This window comes from Lepidochelys kempii, chromosome 2 (genome assembly GCF_965140285.1).
Source record: "Lepidochelys kempii isolate rLepKem1 chromosome 2, rLepKem1.hap1, whole genome shotgun sequence".
In the NCBI taxonomy this organism is placed as follows: domain Eukaryota; kingdom Metazoa; phylum Chordata; order Testudines; family Cheloniidae; genus Lepidochelys; species Lepidochelys kempii.
Window position 1 is genome coordinate 62,617,191 of NC_136381.1, and position 20,507 is coordinate 62,637,697.

The following is a 20,507-nucleotide window of genomic DNA, read 5'->3' on the forward strand; positions in this document are numbered from 1 at the left end:
TGCTGACTTACTATATGGTCTTGCCTATATCTCCATCTGTAAATGGGGCTAATGTTTGCCTACCTTTGTAAAGTGCTTTTAGAAACCTTAGTTTCTTTCTTCCCCTCATCTTCCTCTTAGAGTTGTCAATTTTAGTTGGATATATTCCTGGAGGTTTCATCACATGACATCATCTTTAATTAAAGATTAATCTTTGATTCCTGGAGACTCCAGGACAATCTTGGAGAGTTGGCAACCCTACTTCCTCTTGGAGACAAGGAACTGCACAGACTCAGCTCTGGGAGCTAATGTAAGCAATTCTTCTGAGTGAGGCCTAGTGGCTGGGAAGATTGACGAGCTTGTCCTCATGGACACCTAGATCCATTGGGTTGGGCCCAATATTGCCTGTCCATTCAGGGGCTCCAAAGGGCTTATGGGGCAGCCCCACCAAACTGCTGCAAACCACTCCCCCCACAAGCAAAAATATAAATGCTCTCCTTGAAACCATGGAGATTTCAGACAATATGCCCCTGCTTCCTTGGGTCTTGCTGTGTGAGGGAAGCATGTAGGCCTTACGTTTGGAAGAAGAGGAGGTTGTTATACTGCAGTGGGAGTAAATTTTACCTTTGTGATTAATTTCAGATTACTTCTATGGTGTGTTACCTTAAAAAATTCTTCTTGTTTTACAGCTAAAACACTGTTTCTTTTCATAGGTTCATAGTTTCCAGTGCCAAAAGGGACCATTCCGATCATCTGGTCTGACCTCCTGTAAACCCAGGCCATAGAACTTCCCCAAAGTAATGCCTTTCCAACTAGAGCATCTCTTTTAAAAAAAAAGACCCTCAATCTTGATTTAAAAATTGCAGTGAAGGAGACTCCACCACAATCCTTGGTAAATTGTCCCAATGGTTAATTACCCTTGCTGTTAAAAAATTATGCTTTATTTTCAGTCTGAATTTGTCTGACTTCAGCCATAAAGTGCCAGGTGACTTTTCCCATTAGATATACTATAAGAATGATCTTTCTCTCAGCTTTTTCACTGTAACCAAAGGCCCTGGTTTCTTTCTTTGGAATCACAAAGTCAAAAGACCATGACATGAATATGTCCTGCATTTCAATTAGGCAATAAGAAAAAGCAGAGCTGTGTGAAGCAACCAGCTTTTCTCCTCCATGAAACATTTGCTATGAAAACTGAATTTAGCTTGCAAATGCTGAGATATGGAGCATTGCCTAATGCTGGTAGTACACCACTTCCTGGTATTTTTAAGGAGTTCTTGTTAATATTGCACAAAGTTTCTCTAGAAAAAGAGGTTGCCTTTGCTATAGCATGAAATACCAAGAATTTTAGGTAAACATGCCATGACTTGCATTGTGCCTTTAATCCTCCTGCACAACTCCTATGCCATCAAACAAGTGTGTTAGGCACGAATGGAAGGTATATTATGTCTCCAGTTAGCTAATCAGAGGTTATGTTTTATAAGCTTCAGCCACACTAGGGAAATGTATGCTGTTCAAATTTACTGGCTCAAAGGTCAAATATTTAAATGTGCTTACACAAGTGCAGTAGTATGGGATCTGAGCAAGAAGATCTGAGAAGTTAATAGGCTTCGTTTATCGTGCAAAAGTGTTCATTTAAAAATGTTTTTATGAACCATTTCCATCATAAATGTGGTTATTGTTAGTTAGCATTTTTGTTGAAGTAGCACCTAGAGAGTTAAACCAGAGAGGGCTCACATTGTGCTAGGTACTGTACAAACATATAATCCGTTTCAGTCCATGCCCCAAAGAGGTGTGACACTTAACTTTGTTAATGGTTTTAATTTTTTTTCTTGAGACTAGGCTACACTCTACATTTAATGATCCTGTTTAAAACTATTTTTTTGCAAAGTTATGTCATATCCACATTGGTGGCACAACTTTGCTAGGTGAAACCATTATTTAAAAGGGCACTGTTTTTGCCACCTAAAAGAGACCAGTATATGGGAGGTCAGGAGTTGGTGGGTGCAACTGAAATCTGGTGTGGTGATTCTTATAAATGGAACATCAGTATAGATGGCTACTGAAGGAGAGTGAGAATGAAAAATACTCAGACCAACTCTTGAACAATTTTAACCAGAAGACACCATGTTCATGGGGAACTCTAATGATCCTGATGTGGGGTGGATAACTAGTACAACCAACCAACCAACCGTCCTTCAGAAGGTTACAAAGTTACAATGAAGATGATGTTATGATCCACAAAGAGAACAGAGTAGCATCTCCAACAAGAAGAGTTGCAATCTTGGATCTGCTTCTTATTGATAGGAGTGAGAATATGAGAGTGATAGAGAATACAGCAAAGAATGGATTGAGTTAACAGAACATACCCAATCAGAAATTGTGCCAGTTCTCAGCACACTGAATGCACGTGGCTTTCAGTCTTCTGTCTTTGTGGGATACCAGAATCCTGTGCATATCTTGGAATAATTACATGATTTGTCATATGGTATGTTGCTTGCTTATGTATATATTTTACAATGCTCAACAGATAATAAATGGGATGAAAGTGAGTATAATGTTCAAATATCACATAAATAAATTACATTGCTCTTCTCTTCTGCAAACTAAATAACCCCAGTTCCCTCAGCCTCTCCTCTTAAGTCATGTGTCCTAGCCCCCTAATCATTTTTGTTACCCTCCTCTGGACTCTCTCCAATTGATCCACATCCCTTCTGTAGTGGGGGGGCCCAAAACTGGACACAGTACTCCAGGTGTGGCCTCACCAGTGTCGAATAGAGCGGAATAATCACTTCCCTCGATCTGCTGGCAATGCTCCTACTAATGCAGCCCAATATGCCATTAGCCTTCTTGGCAACAAGGACACACTGTTGACTCATACCCAGCTTCTCGTCCACTGTAATCCCCAGGTCATTTTTTGCAGAACTGCTGCTTGGCCAGTTGGTCCCCAGCCTGTAGCAGTGCATGGGATTCCTCCTTCCTAAGTGCAGGACTCTGCACTTGTCCTTGTTGAACCTCATCAGATTTCTTTTAGCCAAATCCTCAAATTTGTCAAGGTCACTCTGGACCCTATCCCTACCCTCCAGCATATCTACCTCTCCCCCCAAGCTTAGTGTCATCTGCTAACTTGCTGAGGCTGCAATTAATCCTATCATCCAGATCATTAATAAAGATGTTGAACAAAACCAGCCCCAGGACTGACCCCTGGAGCACTCCACTCGGCTGCCAACTAGACACTGAGCCATTGATCACTACCCATTGAGCCCAACAATCTAGCCAGCTTTCCATCCACCTTATAGTCTATTCATACAATCCATACTTCTTTAACTTGCTGGCAAGAATACTGTGGGAGACCATATAAAAAGCTTTGCTAAAGTCAAGATATATCACAACCACCACTTTCCCCATATCCACAGAGCCAGTTATGTCATCATAGAAGGCAATCAGGTTGGTCAGGTATGACTTCCACCTGGTGAATCCATGTTGACTGTTCCTGATCACCTTCCTCTCCTCCAAGTGCTTCAAAATGGATTCCTTGAGGACCTGCTCCATGATTTTGCTGGGGACTGAAGTGAGGCTGACCGGTCTGTAGTTCCCTGGGTTCTCTTTCTTCCCTTTTTAAAATATGGGCACTATATTTGCCTTTTTCCAATTGTCTGGGACCTCCCCCACTTGCCACGAGTTTTCAAAGATAATGGCTAATGGCTCTGCAATCACATCAGCAAACTCCCTCAGCACCCTTGGATGTGTTAGATCTGGACCCATGGACTTGTGCATGTCCAGCTTTTCTAAATAGTACTTAACCTGTTCTTTTACCACTGAGGGCTGCTCACCTCCTCCCCATACTGTGTTGCCCAGTGTGGCAGTCTGGGAGCTAACTTTGTCTGTGAAGGCTGAGGCAAAAAAAGCATTGAGTACTTCAGCTTTTTCCACATCATCTGTCACTATGTTGCCTCCCCCATTCAGTAAGGGTCCCACACTTTCCCTGACCACCTTCTTGTTGCTTGAAGGATCCAGTTGTCCTCCTATGATCTGCTCAAAGCTTAATCAGCATGGGCTTGGAGACCCCTGTCCTGGTGTGCAGAGGATTCACAAATCCTCCTTTGTGGTCACTGCATACCCCCCCTGCTCCCAGGGGTACCACAATTGCTTTTTTGGAATCCTGGAAAGTGGTGTTTTTTTTTAACCGCAACTGCTAATGGAAGTACATGATTTTAAATAATTTACATTTCCATCTGGTTTGAAAAACACCAGGTGGAGATTGCAGATCAGGATGAGTCCAAATGGAAGGAAATCTTAGTTTAAAATATTAAAGCTAAAAACAAACATTTATGTGAACCACATTTTTATGGTTCACAGTGGTGACTTCTTATGTCTTCTCTCCCATCGTTTTGGTTGTGCAAGGAGTATGCTTCTCTTCCTTGGCTGTGTTACCCGAGTTATTCAGAATTAGGACGGGGGAACTGGGGAGCAGTGGAAAATGAAGAGATTGTGTGTGGAATGTTGGAGGAATTAGGGGTTAGAGGGTTTCTTCAGCATATTACTTTGAGCATTAAAATGATCTCCCCTCTGCTTTTTTAGGGAACCATCCTAAGCCCTTAAATGCATGCATGGGACTCCCTTTATGGCCAGTGGGAGTCACCTGTGTTCATCTTAGGGCACCCATCTGGGTCTGCTGCCTCCCTCCAGTAGGACCCCGGACCCAGATTAGAGCTGTGCGTGGGAGAGGTCCCCTCCATTTTGGTACCACTGCCACACAGGTGTTACCTCCCCTCTCCCTGTCATGTGGCCTTGGGGTAAAACTGCAGAGGAGCCAGCCAGAGACTCCAGCTGGTAGGAGCAGAAAGCAGGGACTTTTGAGTATTCACAAAACTTTCTACAGCTTTGGCTGGCCTTTCTCTGCCCTGTGCTGATTGTCTGTTTGCTCCAACTCTCTCTCTCACCCTCGGTCATAGTCTCTTCACCTCAGTTTCACTCCACACCTGCCCCTTTTACTCTCTTCTCTGTTGCCCTCTCCTCCTCACCCCTCCTCCCTTCTCTTTTCATTTAGCTTCACCCCTCTTAACTAATCCCATCCCCCCCCAAAAAAGGCATTACTAACGTGTTTGTTTCCATCAAATAGTTCACTCTGCTTTTGTGTTGTAGCCTTTCCCCCTCCTCACCCCTCCCCCCCCCGTGGTGTGGCTGTCTGTTTAGATGTAAGATCTATAGGGGCAGGGATCATCTACCACTCTGTGTACAGTGCCTAGTACAATGGGGCTCCATTTTTTGTTGATCCTTAGGCACTGCCATAATAAACATATTAATAATAATAATAGGAATGTAGCTCCTTGAGGTTGTTGTTGTTGTTTTTTTTTAGTTGTGTTGGGTAAGGACTGAAGGATTGGACCCTCGCTGGTCAACATGCTAAACCATCCACCAGCTAAGAGCTATCCTTCCTTCCCACTTCCCTCACTGCTGAGCCAACTGGCAAACTTTTATTCTAAAATGAGTATAAACATCATCAAAGGCTCTGTTTTGTAAAACTTTTTCTGATAGATGTTCCTTGTATCTTATCAACACCATGATGGACTCCCCCATTTTCAGCATACATTTTGCAAGAGCAGCTAAATCCTTCAAATCAAGACGAATTTTATGGTGAGGCTCCACTCTATTAACTGATTTCCCATAGAGATGTTCGTACCCCTTCCTGCAGAATTTTTCCAGATGATGAAACTACTGAAGCTGGTGAGTTTAAAAGAAACACATTTCTTATACGGCTCACAAATACATGGGCTATAATAACTGTTCAGTCTGATTTTCTTACATTTTTTTTTAAAATACAGATTATGAAGTCTCATTGTAAGCCAGTAATCTTACTGGACCAAATTCATCCCTGTTGTAATGCCATTGATTTTAATGGTGTTACGTCACAGTTGAATTTGCCTCATTGTCTCAAAACTCCAAGTTCTACAAAATGGAAAAGATGTTGTATGTTTAGATTAAAAATATTTGAAATAGAGTTAAAGTTGTCTTTTGATCTTCCAATATGAACCCAGTGTGGCCATTCTTACGTACTGTGTTCCCCATTAATGCTACCAATCATCCCCCAGATAGCTTTTGCGTTTGATTTGACAGATACCAAGTGGCCCAGAGAAAACTGTACATACTGGCCTGTAATCTAAATTTCCCATGCTAGCTATGCTATGGGGACCCATTCCTCCAGAACATTGACCAGAGACTGTCTGAAATTTCCATTCACGTGTGGTCCACAAAGACCCTCTCCACTATTCCATTGACTTCTGAAAACTTCATCCTGCCCAAACCATCCCGCCCAAACTGGTCAATCTGCATACAAGACAGAGAGTAACTTTTTCCATATGTACCCTGAACGGATAGGCCTCAGACTCCAGTGCTGTACATATCCTTTCAAAATGAGCCAAATATCCCCACATATGCTGGATTTTTCAAAATGGACTAAAGCAACAAGGTGCACAATATCCATTGAAAGTCAATCAATATCCCTTAGAAAGGGTAGATGCAGATTGTATGGTCATACAAGATCCTGAAGTCTCATAATCTGCATATGCACTAGAAAGGCTTAAGTATCTATAATGTAGCAACTAATGGGTTTGTCTTTCCAGTAGATACAGTTTGTCTGAAAGATACAATAACGATTTAATTGATCTATTCTAGGAAAGGGTTGCTTTTTTTTAATAGGAGAATGTGACAATAGATTCAAATTGATTGGAGACTCACCATGGACTTGCAAACGGGAAGGACATAATCATCAAATTAATTAAACTTCGTTAGAGCTTACAGTGACAGTGAACAGGCACAAAGTAGCAGATTTAGTTTACTTGGATTTTAAAAAGGCTTCCATACTGTACTGTATAAGATTAATGTCTAAGACTAAAAAGTATGGTAGTGTTAATGAAAGATTAGATAAAGACTTGCTTGGTAAATAGAGGGCATGTGCAGGGGGTAGCTACATACTTACTTACCTATCAGGTAGGTGAAAACTTGAGTGTTCTAACAATCTGTGTTGGATCATATTCACACTGTACACCGATGGCTTTGAAGAAAGAATAGTGGTGAAAAGTGCAAAATTGCCAATGACACAAAGGTGGAAGGAATTGCTAATACCAAAAAGAATGTGTTTGCATCTAACCTGGGGCATGGGCTGAAAGTGGTTCATGCACTTTAATATAGTTAAGTAATGAGCATACGACTCCCCACTGTATTTTCCACTGAATGCATCCAATGAAGTGAGCTGTAGCTCATGAAAGCTTATGCTCAAATAAATTTGTTAGTCTCTAAGGTGCCACAAGTCCTCCTTTTCTTTTTGTGGTTACAGACTAACACGGCTGCTACTCTGAAACCTAGTATATGACTGAAAATGTCAAAAGGGTTTGTCTTCAATTGTTACTAGTTGCAAGGCACAGATCAGAAGAGTTAAAGGACTTCAGTGAGACTCAAAGATGCTCAACAGCTCACAGGACAGGGCCTCAAGGTGAGGGTGCGAACACTCCAATGCTGTAGTTGCACTTACAGATGGGCTGCATGGGTCTCTTCTCCTAAAATGATACTTTGATGTTGCTTGGTTAAGATGAATCTAGACCTCCTCTCAATGACCTTGCCACTGACCTAAGGAGTCTGACCTGCATTTGGGAGGTTTTATGGGAAGGTTTTTTAAAAATTGTTCCTCTTCTCCTACCTCCATTATTTTTGTAAACATCCCTTACCCTATCTCATTAATATGAGACCCTGTGTGGTCTTTGGAGGCATAGCTGTGAGGCTCTTCATCTGTACACATGAAAGAACTTGCATTTTGTACATTTGCATCTAAGCTTCTCCTATATTCGACTGCTATAGTAGGTGACTTTGACTTTCTTCTTGTTTCCATCCCCTTTTAGAAATTTTTTTAGCAGTATCAGAAAAAAAAAAGCACTCTACACAATATCATTAAAGGTAAGTAAACTAATAACACATAGATCTAAATGTTTACTGGTTTGTGTCAGTGTCTGGCAATACAATGAATAATTCATATCAAACTAGTAGAATGTAACATTTACATAAAATAATACTTTGCAAATTTATGGTAAGTACTAATTACTTGCCTTATTTGCCATGACTATGATATTAAATATTCATAAAAATGTGATTATTTCTTTGATTTGGCAGGCATTTAGATTTCTCTACAGCTTTTCACACTGCTAATTTTAATCCAGTAAATTATCTGGAAGAAAACAGTATGCAGCCTAAAAACTGTTCAAAATTCACTCCAACATTGAGCACATTATGGACGTAATGATCCATTACAACCAAACTTCAAGAAGGTCTTGCAAGAAAACTGAGAATTAAACAAAGAAATATGGAGACTATCATCATTATTTATCAGATATATTTATTAGGGGTTGTTTTTTTTAACATACAGTGGAAAACTTTTAAATAGTTACATATGTGGTAAATATACCCCCAAGTGGTTAGTTCTTTGTCAGATAAGTGTTTAAGAAAACTTATCTGTATTGATGTCATAGCTTGATGTTCCGAGGATTTATCCTTTAACCAGTTTAATGAAAGAATCCTAATTTTGTGATTGAGTGCACTAGAAATATATTCTTTGTGGCTATCACTTAAAGGAATAACAATAAGCCTGCAGCTAGGCATTTCTAAGGTGGCTATCACCTTGGGATCTAGGATAAACAACCGAATACTTTGCACTTACTTTAGAGTTTTTCATACATGAGTTCAAAGCTATTTATTCATATTAATTAAATCCTCATACACATATCTCTGTAGATACATATTCTGAATCAAGCAGAAAAGGGACTAGAATGTGCGTCTCCCCCATCCCACTCAAATGCCTTAACCACTAGGCCACTGCTGTCATATTTTTTTGTGTGAAAAGTTTCAAATGGTGTCGCTTTCATGTTGCATTAGAATGAAAACAAATGTCAAAACCTCCAAATTTCCCCCGGAAGAGAATTGGTGTATTTCCAGCCACCCCTAATGAATACATCTAGGTCACTGGGCACCTGTTCATTTTAAATGTTGTTGCTTGCAGAGGCCCCAATTCAGCAGGTACTTCTGCATGTGTGACACTTCCTAAGGTGCACAAATCTTTTACAAACTTTGATTAAACAATTTGATAACTTGAAAAATGTTGCTAACCTTATGTATTCATGTACCATGCCTTAAAATAGATTTTTGGAAAAGATTTGAAATATCAACTCTCAATCACTCCATACATCAGAAATCTAAAACAAAACATAAGTTTCTAAACCTAAAGACCAAGAACCAAATTTTACCCTGAGTGTGCCACCCTATGCAGCCCATTGATTTCAGTGGGCAGCACGGGCTGTTTAGTCAGGGCAGAATTTGGCCATGAGAGCTGTATTTTTTTTCTTGCCTAGAAAACGTGGGCTAGGATATGTAATCTGAACATTGCAAATTAAGACTGAAGGAGTTTCAGAAGCTTTTTCCCTGTGCAGGGAAGATTTTATAATCTTATAGGAAGAAACAGGGAAGGTGGACTTTATCCTGCAATGATGTAGAATGTTAACATAGAAATTCAGTTCTATTCCTAAATCTCTGGGCCTTCCATATGGACAGGTGGATGCTTTTCTCTGCTCACCAGTGTCCTCTTGCCATGGCTCACTCAAGAACCATGCTTCTATGTGCTTCCTTTCCCTGTGCGCCACACTTCTTCCTTTCTCTAGTGGGATAGGTTGTAGAGGGGCAGCACCACATCTTGTAAAAATATCCACTTGGAAATCCACTTGGTTTTGAGGGACACTATTCAAAGAACTCCTGTCTTCACCGATCACCAGGTCTCACAAGTCTATGAAACCTCAACTGCATGTCCTTGAAGGGGAATCTGCAGACTCAGGGGAAGCATTCTGTATTCTGAAAGTTTTGCACTTAGTGTATTTCATCAGCCACAGATTTAATACAACAAAAATCAATGTGCCCTTCCTGAGCTGATCCACAAGGCCCCTTCCCTCTTTTTCAGACCCACTTCCTGACGTGATTCAAACATGACATTAGGCAGCTAAGACATTCATTTAGTTATTAAAAACAAAAAGAGCATGTCTTTACCACATCATGTCTTCCACTAGTGCTCCTTGGCGAGTAAAAGATGTTACCCCATACACACACACCCTTCTTACTGCCTAGCCTAAAATTGAGATCAAAAACTTATTTCACTTGTGACCCAAACCAAATGTAAACCTAGAGGCCCTTGGACAGATGAAAGTCTAGACCAGTAACACGCTGTGTCACCCATTCTCTTCTAGTTCATGGTTTCATTTAGATTCAAACTGATCAAATCAGGCTCTGCTACACATTTTTCATTTAAGAGCATAAAACTGGATGCTAATGGTTCTCATTAATAGAGTCATACTATTTAATTTACAGTGAACAACAGGCTCCAATTCCTTCCTCTCTTTTCCAGCACTAGGGCTGCGAATTATGCCGACCATTGGCACCGCAGTCCATGAGAGAACACAGTGCCAATTTTGCCAAGTTCCTTTAGGAAAAATGACATTATAGCAGCAGCTTCTAGATCTCTGGTAAGCTCCACATATTGTACAGACTGCTCTGAAGTTGCCTTTGGATGGTCAGATGGCGCAAGCAGTTGCTGATGAGCCATATGAACTGTTTTGACCTCCTCAATGCCATTTTCCTATGCATCCGATGAAGTGAGCTGTAGCTCACGAAAGCTTATGCTCAAATAAATTGGTTAGTCTCTAAGGTGCCACAAGTACTCCTTTTCATTTTCCTTTGGCTTCCCTTTTCCTAGAACTAGGCCTCTGTTACGCAGCTCATGGGGTCATTTCATCACTACACACAAGTCCTTTTCCAGTCTGAAGGGATTGATTTTTGTTCTTGGTGAATAGGAGTACAAATCAATAGTTTCTCTCCTTGACACATACAAAATGCTTATTTTAAATGAGCTCCTTATTCAACCCTACAACCAGACTTTCAGTTGATGACAAATACAAATAGGATATTCCTTTCTTCTGCCTAACTGCCACACTACACACAGTATACAACATCACTGTCCAACTGCACGTTCGAATACTGATCCTGCAAACAGACGTACACAACTCTCTTCACCTGAGGAGTACCACTGACATTAATGGGACTTTTTGGATGAGTAAAACTTCACACCTGCGTAAGAGTTTAGGATGGGACCTTAGAAAGGGGAAGAGAGATGAAACTGCTTTTTTGACAGTGATAAAATGATTGACAATAAATCCAATACAAAGGGTCCCCCCACATATTAACCTGAGCAAAACCCTGGTACATTAAGGATGAGCAAAAATTTTTGTCCGAAACTTTTTTCACCAAAGCCTTTTGTTAATTTGTGTCAATAATGACAAACTTTAAAAAAAGAAAAAGAAACAAAAAAAAGTTGATCCACTGTATAGCTAATTAAATATTCATTGGAGCAGGGACTGGAAGCTAGATGTCCTGCCTACCAAGCAAGTGCCCTAAACACTAGGCTATATAGAGTCTGTGTCTCAAGAACTATTTTACTATTTCTACAAAGTGGAACAGTTTCAAGAGAAGAGGTTGGGAGAGACATACCCCAGAAGAGCCTTGTGGTTGTACACCAGTGACTGGGGTATTCAGCTGGAGGGTGCAGGGGGGACGGGGACACTGGGTTCAAGTCCCTGCTCTAGAGTGGGGTTTTGAATCTGGGTCTCCCATATTAGTGCCCCACTCACTGGACTACTGGGGGAGGGGGGCATCACCACCACTGTTGTTTTGTGACTGGCAGCTACGTCTCCTTGTGCATTAAGTCTTCTGTTTCAAAATTTCCTTTGTTTTTATTAATAGAAGGGTACAAATTCCCAGAAATGAAACTGTTTTTCAGGTTGAATGAAACAATTTTTTTGAATTTTTTTATTTTCTGAAAATTCCAAAAAAATTCAGTTTTTGGGTCGACATGAAACAATTTTTTTTCCAATTATTTTGAGCTGCCACAAAACTGAGAAATAAGTTTTTCTCACAGAGTTACCCTACATAGTCTTGCCCAGAGACTGATATTGTGTGGCATAGTTTGTACAGTGCACAGCTCATACAGTTCTGTGATGAAAGACACTATGTAAGTAGCTGACTTATTTTAATGTACTTTACCACTATATCAAGACACACGTCAGAGCCCATCTTGTGCTGTCCCTCTGGAAAGACAATCTGCCACAAGTCTGGGTTTTGAGGGATCATTCTGAGAAGTGTTGGAATTGCTATATGCAGAAATAGAAGTGTTACAAACTTCAATCACTGCAGGAAATTTGTTAGAAAATGTGGCTGCTCAGTTAATGAATCTGGACAGTCAGATGGGCACAGTGAAACAGGAGGAGAATGTACTGAAACTAACATTTCTGCTCTAAGAGCTGGCCAATAAATTTGTTAAGTCTTATGAGATCCTAGTTAAATGCTTTACTGTTCACTACTGCTGCCTTTGAGATTCAACCGCTGCTCCCAAAATGACATCACCAGCCAAGGCCCATAAAACCGGAGGAGCAGGGCCAGATTAAGGCAATCTGTCACATGGCCGCTTCTGAGCCCACTTGTGTTTGAGGTGGTAGTGGTAGAAGCCCGCACACAAGAGCCATCTACTCGGCTGGTCTGTGGACCTGCTGCTACTCCTGTTTGGGTAGGCTAGACTTTCCCGACCACAGCAGCTTCCTGTGTCCCATGGGGGCTGGGATCTGTCTTTGTCAGAGGTAAGGGGAGTCCCTGTTGACGCCATTCAAGGAGAGGGGTGTGTGTGTGTGTGTGTGTGTGTGTGTGTGTGTGTATGTGACCCACCAACACCACTGCAGAACAGGCATGACTGACAGAGAGAACCCTTTCCCCCAATAGTCATCTGCTGAATGTCGTCTGTTAAATTTGCTCTACTCTAAACAATAAAGTTTGAATTAGAAAGGTGTCAGCCTTAGCCTTTGTCAGTTTTGAGTGCATTTATTTCTTGAAGGTGTATATTTTCCCAGTTTCCTTGTCATGTTGTTGGTGCTCTCTCTCTCATATCAAAGTTCTGCTCAGAGTAAGAGTGGATTGGAAGTTTCAGACAAAGGAAAATACTATCCTGTTGTAAATTTCTGATACTGACTAGGATAGATTTTTGCCTTACTGGCTACAATTCAAAAAAGAAAGTGACTGACTGGGCAAGTATCAGGTTTTCAAATCTCCTTATTCAATATAATTCACGATGAAAGTCAGGAAATTGATATAGGTGAGAGCTCTTTTATTCAAACAGACCCCTTTTGGGGAAATTAAGGAAGCAGGCTGGATTTTCTGTTGTATTTGATAAAAACATTTTTCTGTATGTCCCTCAAAACAACTAACCATGTGGTGTGAATCAACTCAATGTATGTATGTACAAATCAGAACATGCAGCTCTTTCAGTAACAAGCAATAATGCATCCTCACCCTTAAAGATCTCTGATGGCAAACACCACATGACAATAACACTATGCATTCAATCAAACAATTCCTTGCTAGTGCTATTAGAGGAAACTCTGGTGCATATAGTGATAATTCCCTTTTCACATACACCATAAGTTACACTGAGCAGAAATTTACATTGTGGACAATTTCCAGAGCCTTTGGGACTCAGGCCGATAAAGACATGGAACACACATTCAGCTGCAGAGGTCTTTATACTCTGAAAGTGATAGCTGATTACAAAGCAGTCTGAAGATCTAATTACAATTGGCAAACGGGAGATGAGGAAAGACTGCAGACACATCTCCTCTACTTTTATACACAGTCCTTGTGGCATTCACATTGCTTTCAATAAATGTGCTTCTGGCAAAAACTGTCAATTATGGTAATAGCCTGGATGACTGGGTACTGAGAGACTACAAGCCTGACCTTTGCTGTTGTAATCATCATCATCAGCGTGAGTACGCATGCCACCCAAAAGACAGAACAAGTAGCTTAACTAGGCAGTAATTGCCATTTGTTGATGATGATGCCGTTGATGATGCATTTTTGTTTGTGTTAATTGGAAAGGTATTACACTGGGTGATCTCTCTAGAAGGTGGAAGATTAATGCTCAAGGGAAGAGAAAGCATGTGCTTAAACTAAAGTAAGAAGAATAAAGACTTCATACGTTACATACATTCTGATACCTTCACCTTACCAGCATATGAAAGTAACATGTATAGCACACTTCCATTTAAAAGGGAGTTTTATGTAGACACAGAGCTCAAACATCTGATTAAAAATGAGGTTAAAATGCTTCATCTAAACAATGTGACCCCATAAACTGTCTAAGCCTGAAAAGTTTTGGTTTATAATCGTTGTTAAAATTGTGTATGGGCTCATCAGTGAAAACAATAGTGGAGCAAAAGGGGCCAAAGACTTGTTTAAGTTATACTGAGGACATGTGCTGAGTTCAATGGGGCTGCGTTTGTGTAAGAGAGAGGATAAGTTGGTCTAAGGACTCTCCCAGTGTACAGCACCCTTCTTCAGAAGTGTTTGTTATAGTGGCACCCAAAAAAACCCAGATAGGAAGTAGCCTCTGTCTTGAAGAGCTTGTATTCTAAAAAGTTAGTGCCCAGTTGTGGGAGGGAATGTATATAACAAACTAACCCAGTTGTTTAGGGTGATGGCTGGCACACACCTCTTGTTCATTCCTTGCTTTATTTACAGTAGAAAGGCATAGCCTTAAGGGTTTTTTTAAGGGGGAATTACAGATACAGCTTGGAAGAGGCAGAATTGTTTATATATGAGAAAGTTGCATATACAGGGAGCATGATGTCAGGCTGTGAAAGTACTACTGCTGGTGAAGTTCCTGATCTGGTGGTAGGAAGCGGGGACTGGTGAGCAGAGTGTCCTTGGTGGGTCTTGCATCTCATGTGAGAAGCTGGAAAGCTAGGATTCACCCCTGGCACCACTGGCTTTAGCTAGTCCTGGATGATTTGGGAAGGAGCACGGACGGTCAGTGGCTCACTTCCCCCATCAAATTTGCAATAATCTTATATTAGATATTTTATTTTCCACAGTGATCATTACAGATTATTGTCTTTCTACTAGTCTAAATCTTTAATGGCATTTGCAACATACATAACAGACTTTGGAAGCTTGTTGTTTGTGCCTTTCTTATCGTTGACCAATGCTAAAATAGATTATTTAATGTGTTCTCACTCATCTCCAGAGAGAAAGCACTAGATACTAAGTTGTATTTCCCTGCAGAATGTCCTCCTTAGTACTTCCCACTCTTCCTAGAAGTGTGGAAACCCTAATTAAAAATAATTGCACCATACAAATGTTTTTTTGGGGTGGAGGGTTTTTCTCATCATTAGAATTGGTTGGGAATTTTTTGACTACATGTTTTTTCATGGAAAACAGCTGATTTGTCTAAACCAAAACTGTTTACGAATCAGAGTGAATCTCCCAACTTGAAACAAAGTTGAAAATAAGTTTCAAAATTGAAATAAATTCCACTTTTCTGATTGTCACAGAGTCACCAGGCAATGCTCTGGAACTACTCCATACAAAGCCAGTCAGGACTCTGGGGGAGCATGCCTCCTCTCTCTGAGCACACTGTCTCCAGGGCAAGAAGCTTACACAACTTCGGCCTTCCTAGGTCTGACCTCGGAGCATTCAGAATCCCCTCTTTACACCGTGTGCTTCCCACAGCGAGTTCGCAAAGGTGGGGCTTCTGGGGAAGCCAGACGGCCCTACATCCGAACTCCGCAGTCAGACATGACTCTCAGCCAGCGTAAAACAGAAGGTTTGTTCGTAGACAGGACCACAGCATAGAGCAGAGCCTATTATTACAAACATCAGTGACTTTCAGCCAAGACAATCTTGGGAATTCTGGGCCAGGATTCTCCCTCTTCCAGTCCCCCAAGCAGGCTGCCAGCCACCCAACCTCCAACACCCCCCCATGTTGCCCCTCTTCCTTCTTTTTGTCTTGCTTCCCAGGCCAAAGGTGTCGCACCCCCCTCCTGGGTCTCAGGTTACATAGCTGCAAATAGCTAGGCAGTCTCACCTACCCTGAGGGCCTCAGCAAAATCAGACACCCAATTCCCACCACCTACGTATTGGTGTAGTACACAGGGAAACTAAGATACACACAGTATTAGTATAGGACAGTAAGACTCACATGCAACATAGCAAGATGGCTAAAACCCCACTGATTCACACTGTCACACTGATTCAAAAGGGTAAGCCATTTAGAATTTAGACTAATTAGACTAAAAAAGGTTTTTTTAAAAGTCAAAATCAAAATGTTTTGATTGACCGGAACCAAAGTTTTTCTGGTTTTTTGAGGTCATGAACATTTGAGATTTTGACTTTTTGTCCTGATTTGAGACAGGGAAAATTTTTTTAGCTCTTGAAAATACTCAAGAGATGGGAAAACCGTTTCCTGCCCAGCTAGAATTGTCTTCTACTTCCTCTTGCAACCAATTATTAAACATTTATATTTTCTTTTCAACTTCCTGCTTTTCAACTTTTTTACCTTGAGGTAGCTGGTCGGCATTTCTTCCCTCAATTTGTTATCCTGACTTTTTCAATAGCTGCTTGAATTTCATGGCTTCCGCAAGGGACTCAAATGTGCCTTGGCAGCTTTCAGAGCACTGCTTCATATGCCACTCTCTGAATCACGAAACCTTCTTCCTCCCCTTACCCCCCCACCTCTCTGCCTCCTCCCAGAGTTCATAAGCAGCACGTTTTTATTCCTACTTTTTGTCAGCTCTGTATTTCTTGATAGTGGACCAAATTCATCCCTGATGCAACTCAGCTGATTTCATTCAAGTTACACCCAGGATGAATTTGGCTCAGTTTGTCCTTTCCTTGCATGATCTGTCTGGTATTCTCCTTTAGTTCTCTGAAGCTTGCAAAAGTCACTACAATAAATGAAAAAACATAAGAGGTTCCAGGCAGAAGTTACTGACAAAAGAATGGAGGGATTTCTTCTGCTGCAGTGTAACCCACCACTGTTCAAAATGTTTTGCCCATTAGATTGAATTCAGGAAAAATAATGGACAAACTATATGGAACTCAGTATTTTCAGAGGTGTCATGTATTTCCCCAAAAGCAATATGAGTGACGGGACAAAAGATCTTGTAAATCATCTTCCTCTTTATTAATAAGAGAGAGCCGAATTCCACCCTGAAACCTATGCTCACACACTCATCCAAAAGGGAGCTGCAGGCTTCTATCCAAGGTCTGAATTTAGCTCATGTAGCTAGTCATTCACAAGGGACACAATCCTGTGACCCCTGTGATCTCAAAATTCTCATTGACTTAAGCTGGAATTTTGGGTGTGGAGAGCTTGCAGGTCCAACCCCAGGGATTGTCCCTTCCTAGAAATTATCATATGAAGTTGGAGGTTGTGCAAGCATCTCAAATTAATTGTTAGTGTTTGCAAATATCTAGATGGGTTCTCCACTCCCCAGAGCCAGGGCTGTGTCAATTAAACATGCCTGGTTATTTCCCCACAACTATAGGGAAACCAGTGCTATGTATTAGGCCTAGAATAACCTCTCCAACCAAAAGTTCAGGTGGCATAGATGTATGCCTTATGCCAGTGGTTCTCAACCTATTTACCATTGTGGGTCCACAGTGTGTTATGTGGGCCACATCTAATACTACCTGTATGGCCCTGAGGATGTCACATGGGCTACAGCTTTGTGGATTGGGCCGCAAGCAACCTGCAGGCTGCAGGTTGAGAACCACTGCCGTATGCCCTGTGTTCATCTTTTCACTAGTTTGCCAGAGCTTCAAAGTCAGACATGCATATTTTTTTACCACAACATCTTATGGATATAAATATCAAGCATGCATTCACCAATCAGGTATATGTGTATACACTTGGCCAGTTTGCTGATGACCAGTTACCCAGTAATTACTCTTACATCTTCCCTTGGAGAAATATTTTATAGAACTTAAAAGGCATGAGACTAATATGTTTCTATAGAAATTACATAAAAAACCTGTGGAATGTAATAGAGAATAATATCCCTCCTCTAGAATGATGGCTTAAATATTCTCTAAAAGGGTTATCATTCTCTTAAGTGCATGTTATCTACATAAACATGTAATTAGATTGTAGTCGTTATCAATGGCAAGAGTGAATGAGTAGAGAGGGGCAGATTTTGTGTAAGGCCTTGAACTTGATGCAAACAAAGAGTGAGGGACCAAAGACTTTCTGAAGAATAAGCCTACATTTTTTTCTTGATTTAGTTTAAAGATCATTAGGTCTTGGTTCAAATCTGGACCATACAAGTCAAGACTGAAAGTTTTTACCATCCACTAGAATTTCAGCAGCCTGTATGAAATCAATCGATCTCATATGAATTCCTGTGGATATGTCCACATCATATAGAACACCGTTACATAGGACACTAACTGGTGCTCTTGCTGATTGGCTTAGCCTAATAGGCTCAAAGATTTCAAATGATTTGGTCCCCAGAACTGGGCTGAGGCACATTGCTGCTCATATTGTACCCCTTTGGATAAATAAAGGACTTAACATTAATATAGGACCTTTCAAGACTATGTTCACTTAAAAATAACAGTGGGCCAAATTAATTTCTGGCTTAACTCTACCTACTTTGTTCAGCTTACATCAGGCATGAATTTGCTTCAATAGCTTTAAATCTTGGATCTGCGAGATGAATTTCAATTCTACACAAATCAATTCTGGCAGCACTTCCAATTACAGCATATATTTCAATGTGAACTTGGTCTCAGTGTGGACGGGATACTGATTGCTCCTCCTCTGATAGTAAGTATCTTGTGGGGCCCAATGGGACAGCAGCTAAAATTTGACTCCTATTTAATTTCACCTTCTGAGGTGGAATTAAATGTACTTAGTGATACATTAATACCTAGTTTTCTGGCCAGGGATGACTGAATATTTCTGAAATTGAATTATAGGGAAGGATAGCTTTATGTGAAGGGAAAAACCAGGAGTTGAGGGCAGCAGATAAAGATAAAGGATTGTACATTTATCCACATCAGTATCTTATTTGAATCATGAGTGAACCAACACAGATCTTGGCTTTATGTATAATGTTTATGAAACACCTTTATGCACAGAAAATGCAATTCCTTCTGGAACTAATCCTTTTTTGTTGTTGTTGCCAAAGACAGCTCTAGCTTTGTCCATTCCTCCACAGAACTAACTGATAATAATAATAATTTATAGTTACAGTACCTAGCACTTTTCATACCAATGGATCCCAAAGCACTGTGAAAATATAACAAAGTGATATAGAGAACTGATATAGTATAGTACAATGGACACCTATACAATTAGCATTTACCAATGGCTACCACATGGTAGTCCGAAATAGTGCAGTAATTTACAGTTCTAGTTATAGGAAATGTAAATAATTGCTGTATCTATACCCTTGGGTAATGACTATTGGTAAGTATTGACTTTTTAATGGTGACCATTACATAAAAATAAATTAGTTCTTGTAAAATACTGGAGTAGAATGTGTACTGTATGGAGACTTAAAACTTATGAGTACAGGAGAAAGGCAAGGTACTTTCAAAGTTGTTAGATAATTTATTGCGTAGGCACTTTGGTTAAATCATTTGTTAAATCAAGTCTTGAATTTACTTTTTATTATGCAAAAATATGCTCATTTTATTGTTATCTTCTTGTCCCCCTCCTACATATTTCTCTGTTACATCCATCTGTTGTCTTGTCATAAACCTGGCTTGTAAGCTATCTGGGGTCGGATCTGTCCTTTTTACTAGATATCTATAAATCACCGAGCATGATCGGGGCACTGTTCTTTGACTGGAGCCTCTTTACTTACATTACATTAGTAATCAGTAATATATTTCTTAAAAATGATCTTACAACAATTTAAAATTCTCCTGCCTTTCTCATTCAAACGGTGAACTGCAATTTCTGCTGGAAGATGTGCGGGTAAATCCTCTATGCTCTTTTAAAAATGTCAGCCATCAGGCTTTTTCATACCAAGTCCATTGTCCTTCCCCCCAGGGCTAATAAGTAATTCTTCAAAAGATGGCAAAAACTTCTATAATGCACTTGTGCAATTGTGCAATGCTGTTCTCAGGGACACTGAAATAGTAATAAGTTTAAATATATAAAAAACAAACCAAAACCAGCCATACAAAAAAACCTCTCTTGAAAATGCATGTATATGTGTACATATAATTAATATAAAATACACAATCAAGTACTGGTTGCAGTGTCACCCATGAAGAATTAGAAGCAAAAATGTGCTACTCACATTTTGTTTTCAGAGGGATTTAGTTTTTGGAATATTTTTGAATATTCAAGTAACACTTCAGCATTCCCTCTCTTCCTTTGGGTGTTGAGGAAGGCCTAGTCTCCACAAACAGCTGTTCATTATGATGGCACTAAGGCCCCTCTCTGTATTTTTAGCTTTGGAATTCAGAGGTACCATTAATTGATGTATGTAGATCTATACAAACATCAAAAATAAACCATAATAAATTTGAACCTGCCCTCCAAATGTTCAAATATTTCAAAATTAACATTTAAATGACGTCCATCTATTTTGTAAAAAATTCCTCCA

General features: G+C 40.3%; 1 long non-coding RNA gene across 1 annotated transcript; it reads left to right on the forward strand.

The window, feature by feature from the left end:
• The first annotated feature begins 643 nt into the window (after positions 1 to 643).
• Positions 644 to 7,462, forward strand: LOC140905898 (uncharacterized). The gene is made up of 3 exons (XR_012156977.2): positions 644 to 871; positions 5,515 to 5,703; positions 7,313 to 7,462. It is a non-coding gene; the product is annotated as an uncharacterized LOC140905898 (long non-coding RNA).
• Positions 7,463 to 20,507: the final 13,045 nt, after the last annotated feature.